Source organism: Oryx dammah, unplaced genomic scaffold (genome assembly GCF_014754425.2).
Source record: "Oryx dammah isolate SB20612 unplaced genomic scaffold, SCBI_Odam_1.1 HiC_scaffold_11207, whole genome shotgun sequence".
NCBI classification, from domain to species: Eukaryota; Metazoa; Chordata; class Mammalia; order Artiodactyla; family Bovidae; genus Oryx; species Oryx dammah.
In genome coordinates, this window is record NW_024080600.1 from 10,285 (window position 1) to 18,444 (window position 8,160).

General features: G+C 50.3%; 1 long non-coding RNA gene across 2 annotated transcripts; it reads right to left on the reverse strand.

The window, feature by feature from the left end:
• Positions 1-3,579: 3,579 nt before the first annotated feature.
• LOC120860839 lies at positions 3,580-6,744 on the reverse strand. Of its 2 annotated transcripts, XR_005720443.1 has the most exons (3): positions 5,501-6,744; positions 4,280-4,406; positions 3,580-3,698 (listed from the first exon to the last, which is right to left on the reverse strand). It is a non-coding gene; the product is annotated as an uncharacterized LOC120860839 (long non-coding RNA). The 2 variants fall into 2 exon arrangements; XR_005720442.1 differs by having other exon boundaries at positions 4,280-6,744.
• Positions 6,745-8,160: the final 1,416 nt, after the last annotated feature.

Consider the following 8,160-nt stretch of genomic DNA (forward strand, 5'->3'; position numbering starts at 1 on the left):
GGGTCACATGATGGCAAAGTCAGGCCTGCCCATTAGTCCCCATTACTTCTGGATGTCAGGGCCCATCTGACATTTCCAAGATGCTCGGAACATTTTTTAGCCTAAAACAGACCTGCAGCAATGAAAGACGTCAAATCCCTGGATGCTCAGTATCTCCCGTAACAAAAGCCCATTCTTGACGCTGCCTCCCCACCTACTGCGCTCCCTCCATTCTCCTCCCGGCCACGTTCCTAGAAGGCCATGTCCATAGGGAGCATGCATCCACTTCCACATCCTCAGCTCACAATCGCTATTATGTCCACTGCAGTCAAACTCTCGTCTACCCCATCTGAAGCTAACCATAAGTATTACCCACGACCCAGTTACACATCGGTGGAAACCTTTTGGTCTTAATTCATCTCCTGGGGAGTTCCCTGGTGATCTAACGGTTAGGATTCAGTACTTTCTCTGCCATGGCCCAGGTTCAATCCCTAGCGGACTTATGGGAACTGAGATCCCATAAGCCATGCAGCACAGCCAAAAAATAAATCCATCTCGCCATTTCCTTTGCCCCTTATACAGCCCTTCGGCATAAGTAAATTCTAGATTCAGTCTAGAATACACCACCCTCCCTTATAACTCCACCCCATTCAAATCATAAGCCCAGGCAACTCCTCCCCCTAAAGACAACTAGGATTCATTTCTTTTCATGCCACTGCCTCAGTCAAGCCTTCATGGTACATAGTCAGGCTTCGAACCACCATCCACCCATCCAAGCAAGTGCTGCGGGTGCTGGCCTTGGAGTGAGGAGCACGACAGACAAGGCCTGCTCCCCTGGGGCTCACATTCCTGGGCCACAAACAGTAGCAAGAAAATGAGCCGACAAGATAGTATCAGACAGTGGTAGGTGCTGAAAAGAAAACAAAGTGATGTGGTACTTTCTTAAAGACTTTTAAATGTCTGGGTGAGGCTACGTCAGTTGGATCCCCAGGAGAAGACTGAGGAAGTGACAAGAAGCTACTGAGGGCAGTGTTCACTAGCTAAATCCTGTTTCCCAACCATCCTTCAAGAGGGAGCTTTTCTGAAAAGACAGGCAAGTACCACCGGCAAGTCCCTTCCAGGTCCTCCTGCTTTTCCTGTGACCGTGGGGGGAGCCGCAGAGGGGTGGCCCCTGAGCCAGCTCTGGCAGCTGCCCTCCGGGAGAAAAGCGTGGCCTGCCTGTTAGGAAGACTCTTCCCTCCAGCACAAAGCACCCCGGCTTGCATCACTAGCTCTATGAGGTTCTGGGGAAGAGAAATCCAGGCAGAGGTCAAAGGCCTTACAGTGGGAACAACCTTGGTGTGTTCGAGGAGGAGAGGAACGATTGGTGTGGCTGGAGCCCAGTGAGGCGGGAGGAGGGGAGCAGAGGGGGAGACGTGTTAGAAGGTGGAGGGACTTGTGAAGCTTTGTAGTCCTGGGAAATGCATCTGGATTTTAAGTGCATGGAAGACCACCAAAGGTGGAGAGTAACACCACCTTACTTTAGGCAGGAAAGTAACACTTATTTAAGTTTCTTAAAAGATCATTCTAGCTGCGATGTGTGGAGAATGAGTCAGGGAGGAAGGGCCAGAAGACACTGCTTTGGGTCTGAGCCAAAGCTGCTCCCCTCCCCTCCTCTTTTGCCCTCTTCTGCTTTGGAAGCAAGGAAGGAAGGGCTGATGAGCATCAGCAGGCCCCAGCACCCTGCTGAGCAGAACAGAAGCGCCGAGATACCCTGACTGCCCCAGGCCTCTTCCCTCACGTCTGCCTGGCAAACCCCTTCTTACCCATCACAGGCCAGCTTCCCTGAGGCCTCCCTCACTCCACAGGCAGACCGGGTGTTCTTTCTTCTGCCGCCTCGGGCATGACACCCCTGCTACCATCATAGGTACACAATGGGATTGGTCACTCAATTATACAAGCATTCATTCTCTCCATAAACGGACACTGAACACCTGCTGTATTCAGACACAGTGACAGGAAGTCAGAAACTCAACAGTGAACAAGATCGCCTTTTAGGTGTGGTCCCTCTGCCCTGGTGGAGTTTTCGATCTAAAAGGTGAGATAGGCAGACAGCTGAGGCTTGGGGAGTAAAGCAGCCAGTCTCCCAGGCCCTGAGCCGTTACAGGGAGGGGCGCTCGCTGCCTTACCCCCAGGACCTAGACATGGTCTCACACGAGACCTGTGTTAAGTGCATTCTTCACTCAGAAAGGCTTTCAAATGTATTTTCAGTGGAATGCATTTCTTCTTACCAGGAAACTCCCGAAGCATGGGCCGTTGTACTGTCACAGTATTAAATCCTGCATTCAAGCACCCTGCAAAACACTCGGCTCTCTCTTCACATTGCTGCTCGTCTCTTCTCCCACAGAAGGCTCCAAGAATGTCTGATGGAACACTTCACGTCAGGGGTCCTTAGTGGATGTGTGTTTGGCTGATGGCTTCGTTTGGATTTTCTAAACAGGGATAGCTCATTATCAGATCTATGGCTGCTGAACTGTGATTCTGAAAGCACTTAAAATAACTCCTCAGGTTCCTATCACATAGCTTATTATCTGCAGTTTTAATAGTTCTGTGTTAGTCCGTCAGTCATGTCCAACTCTTTGTGACCCCATGGTCTGTAGCCCAGGCTCCTCTACGGAATTCTCCAGCAAGAATACTGGAGTGGGTCGCCATTCCCTTCTCCAGAGGATCTTCCCAACTAGGGATCAAATCCAGGCCTCTCACCTCACAGGCAGATTCTTTACCCTCAAGCCACCAGGGAAGACCAATAGTTCTCTAACTGCCCCATTTGGTTCCCTTTTCTACTGCTTCAGGTGATAGTAGCTGGGGACAAGACAGCAGAGACAAGGCAAATTAAAATGTAGCCTCTGCTTCAGTCTGTATCTATTAATATTTGGTGTTTCTGTAACCATGGTGAAGCTGACACGTCACACAAGTGAGAGGTCCTTCCTACAGTGGAGCTAGTATGTTGTGGAGGCCAGAGACGTGGACACATACATGCAAAACTTTCCTGCCTTCTGGGCCTAGAAAGGCCTCCACAAGGCCAGCTGGCCCACTCTCCTGCCTCTAACGCTGAAAACGAAACGGCTGGGCAGCTTGTTCCTAAAAATCCCCCAAAACAAAGTCTGAGTCCCTCACTCTTATGCACGAGCCTGAGTGGGTTTTCTATGTCTAATCTCATTCACTCTTGCTGTTCTTCCAACCCAATTCCTGATTATTGCTTCTATGGAAATAAAAGTTAATCATCACCTGTACTCTCGGTACAGTAACCCTGGAGGTGAGATAAAAAACAAAAGCCACCTCGGAAGCGTGGACTCCGCTTGTTTGAGTACCACCACGGCCAGCTATGGTCCTCTCCAGATACTCGCCACTGTTCTTTTTTCCAGTCTTGGCCCTGGGAGGGAGGGTCTGGAGGGGCAGGGAGCACACAGGGCTAAGGCACATGAACCAGCCCACTGGCTGAGCTGAGAGGCCTCTGCCATGGACACAGAGAGAGGCCCTGCTACCTCCTGGGTCAGAGGAGGGGTAGAGCAGCCTCCCATGAAGGATGTCTTCCTCCTCCTGATTGAAATAAAGCAGAGAGCACAGGAAGGTCTGCTTTTAATGAGTATCTTTAAAAGCCTTTTCAACAGCAGGCGCAGCCCAGGGCAGCCTGGAAACCCACACTGAGGGCAACAGAGCTCTCTGGCTTTCAGATGACCCTGCAAAAAAAAGAAATGGTGCTGCTAAATCAGGAGTGTGGCTTCTTCCCACCTCACATTTAAAAATCCCAACCTTCCACATCATTTCAGAAAGCCTGCCTGGAAAATGTGTGCTGGCCCTCACAGGGTAACCTGGTTTGACAACGGGAGTGATCTCATTTTATCCAAATGCTGCAAGGGAAGCGGCCCCACCCCTTCCAGAAGCAGTGGGGAAGCCCTTCCACTCCCACCACCAAGGACTCAAGGAAAAGGCCACCACAGGAGCTCGTAAGAAGCCTGTGGCAACAGATCCCACCCCCGCTTCCCTGCCTCCCTCTTTCCTCCAGAATTACTCCAACCTCCACTCTCCTCAACCACGTCACTAGATTAAGACGACGGATGTCTCTGCCACAGATAGGCCAGACAAACCCTGGGCCTCTCTTCACAGCCCCCAATTCCCCAAGGTAGTGTCAGGAAAACTCAACACTTGCAGAAACTTCTCTGCAGACTGTTTGGTTTCTTTCACACCCTAGGCCGAGGAGCCAGCGCTTATTTTCACAGGAGTGAAGAAGCCTCTGTCTGTAAGTGAGGTTAACACCCACCAGAGGCTGGATTCTTTCTGGTCTCTCTCAGCAGCTGAGCATCGTGATTTTGCTAATTAAGCCGCTTTCTTCTCCTTAATTAGCTGCATGTGAATCTTGTTGGGAAGTCTTGGATCCGTGAAATAGTCTGGGATGAGAATCAAAAAGAAATCATCTAAACCCAAGGGGAAGCAGATGAGGAGAGAGACAGCTCACTGCTAAAAAGTTAGGATGGCTCTGTCTTGGCAGGACTGTTCCTGTGGTCCAGCTTTACGATGTGATATGAGATGTCACAGCAAATTCCAGGGTCACCATCAGCACTGCCCCAACCCCCAGCACTTCTGAGCCTCCAGCTCCAGCGTTCCCGGGAAGGGGGACATGAGGTGGCCCCAGTCCCCACCACACCACCCTGCCACTGGCTTATCAGCTTGCTGACGCACAGGAAGCCGTCAGAGGGTTGATGAGTCTCTGGCTTTCTGCTCCAGGCCCATCTTGGGGCCCAAATAAATACCAAGTGTTATTCTTGTCTCCACTCGGCCTGCCGGCTCCTGTCTGAGACATCACGCCCTCTCTGAGAATATCCTCTCCAAGGAGGGCCACGCTCTCGCAGGATGACGACAAAGGAGGATTTTTATACACCCGGCATAATGTGAATCAGAGGCAGCATCTGCTGTGGCAGCAAAGATGTACTTAGATTCAATCAGAAACCTTGTGAGGCTGTAACGGACTCCCAGGGCTAAAAGGACCTGAGAAACCAGTCCGCCTAGCCCCTTCCCTTTAAATACCATTGACCTCAAGCCCTCTCAGGGCAGTGGAGCCCATTAGAATCACCTGGGGAGCCTTTAAAACAGTGAATGCCAGGCCCCGCCCCAGACTAATTAAATAAAACCCGGGGGAGGGTTGCCCGGGCATCGGTATTTTTTAAAAGCTCCCCAGGTGACTTTAATGCACAGACTGGGCTGAGAACCCTGCTTTAAGATTCCCAGGAAAAGAGCTGCCTGTCTGTCCCTTTGGGAATCTCAACATTCTTAACCATCTTTACCACGAGGAAGTTCTGCCTCATTTCTTATCTGTCCTCATTCTGAGGAAATGATATGGAGGAAAGAGCGTTTTGAAGAAAGCTCCCTTGGGAGACATCAGGTGACGTGGTAGCCCAGGCTCTGCCTTGTCCAAGTCGCAGTTCACAGGAACACTCCTGGTGCGCGTTGATCACTCACCCAAAATGGATGCTGCCTTACTCACCTGCGGCAAATTCTGGAATGTTGTCTGGTCTTTTCAAAAACATTTCTCTGGAAAACAACAAGGGGTATGGGGTGGAGGTAAAGCAGGTCCTGACCTGTCTGTCGGCTGCTGGCCTGAGCACACCTGTCGTCGCAGGCAGAGAGCCAGAGGCCTCCTGCCAAGGACCCTTTCCAGTGTGATTCTCCTTCAAGTCAGGATCCGGGGCCAGAAGCAAGGAGCCTAGGGAATGCTAAGCTCACGAGACAGCACGTGCTGTAGCCAAGTGAAGCTTGCCATTCACTCGACAATCATTTCACAAAACCAAGGCCAGGCCAGGGTTGAAGACCTCGCTGCCTCGTCCCTGAGGGTCTCACGTGTTGGGGGGACAGGTGTGCCACCCACAACCTTCTGAGGAAGAGCAACCAGAAATTGCCACGGGTGGGGAGAGAGAGCACGGGAAACAAAGCTGAGCAGGCAGACGTGAGGCAGCTGCTGGCCCAGCAGGCCCGTGGACGCTGTGACGACACCCGCAGTGCCGGTCCACTGGGAAGCTGAAACTGCCTCACATCCCACGGAGTTTTATGGCTCATAAAGCAGGTCCACAAATATTACCTCACTCTCCAACCCCGTGAAACAGCAATGACTGTGCCCCGTTTTACACAGGAAGGAGCCTAGCTTTCAAAAGGTTGACCACTGCCCAAGTTCATAAAGCGAGTAAATAAAGGAGAGGAGCCCCAGGTCGCGTGGCTCCAAGGCCAAGGTTCTGCAACATAGCCTCGTGGCCACAGCTGCCCTGCCTGCCCAGGAGACCCCTGCCTTCCAAGTTTCAACAATTTTGCTTCCCTTCTTTTCCTTCAACTTGAGAACTGCTGAGCACAAATTAGGTGTAAGTCACTATATAAGATATGAAGGATTGATTTTAAAAAGATAAATACAGCCCCATCTCAAAAAAAGGACAGTCAAGCACAAGGAAACGGGTAAGTTCCCCAAATGCCAAGTAACCTCCAGGTAGCGCTACAGGAGGGTTCGGAATAGTGTGCTGAGCGATCAGAGGAGAGAGGGCAGCCTCCTCAAACAAGACCCCCCAAGTCATCACACAGCATCTGGCGTTTGAGAACCCTTGAGGTGCACATGGGACAAAGGCTGAGGGACAAGAGCCTTCCAGAACAAGGAAGCAGCAGGAGCAAAGGTCTGGAAAGTCAAGGGAACAGCTCACATTCTATGGACAGTGAACTCCTCTAGGGCAGAAAACCGGGCCATCTCCACTTTTGTTTCCCCAATGTCTAGAAGAGCACTCAGTGAAGCAACCAGAGGGGTCCAGTCTGGCCAGAGTGGGGGGCACGTGAAGGAAATAGAGGAAAGTGATGGAGGGCCTGGTATGGAGGGCCTTAAAGGCCAGGGAGAAACATTTCTACTCAGTTCAAGAGATGATGTTGTTAGTCACTCATCGTGTCCAACTCCTTATGAGCCTGTGGACCGCAGCCCGCCAGGCTCCTCTGCTCCTGGGGATTCTCCAGGCAAGAGTACTGGAGTGGGTTGCCATTTCCTCCTCCAGGGGATCTTCCTGATCCAGGGATTGAACCTGGGTCTCCTATATTGTAGGCAGGTTCTTTACCGTCTGAGCCACCAGGGAAGCCCAAAGGAGATGATGGGAATGGATAAACAAAGTGTGGTAAAGTGCCACCGTGGAATACTATATAGCAAGGAGAATGGAGGGGCTACAAGATATTGCTGAGCATAAGAACCAGGCACAAATGAGCACATACTGTGGAATTTCATTTATATAAAGGACACAGTCATGGTGGAAAGGTCTGACAGAACGTGGTCCACTGGAGAAGGGAATGGCAAGCCACTTCAGTATTCTTGCCTTGAGAACCCCATGAACAGTATGAAAAGGCACTATGATAAGATACCAAAAGAGGAACTCCCCAGGTCATTAGGTGCCCAATATGCTACTGGAGATCAGAGGAGAAATAACTACAGAAAGAACAAAGGGATGGAGCCAAAGCAAAAACAATACCCACTTGTGGATGTGACTAGTGATAGAAGCAAGATCCAATGCTGTAAAGAGCAATATTGCATAGGAACCTGGAATGTCAGGACCATGAATCAAGGCAAATTGGAAGTGATCAAACAAGAGATGGCAAGGGTGAACGTCGACATTCTAGGAATCAGCAAACTAAAATGGACTGGAATGGGTGAATTCAACTCAGATGACCATTATATCTACTACTGCAGGCAGGAATCCCTCAGAAGAAATGGAGTCGCCATAATGGTCAACAAAAGAGTCCGAAATGCAGTACTTGGATGCAATCTCAAAAACGACAGAATGATCTCTGTTCGTCTCCAAGGCAAACCATTCAATATCACAGTTATCCAAGTCTATGCCCCAACCAGTAATGCTGAAGAAGCTGAAGCTGAACGCTTTTATGAAGACCTACAAGACCTTTTAGAACTAACACCCAAAAAAGATGTCCTTTTCATTATAGGGGACTGGAATGCAAAAGTAGGAAGTCAAGAAACACCTGGAGTAACAGGCAAATTTGGCCTTGGAATGCGGAATGAAGCAGGGCAAAGACTAATAGACTTTTGCCAAGAAAATGCACTGGTCATAGCAAACACCCTCTTCCAACAACACAAGAGAAGACTCTACACATGGACATCACCAGATGGTCAACACC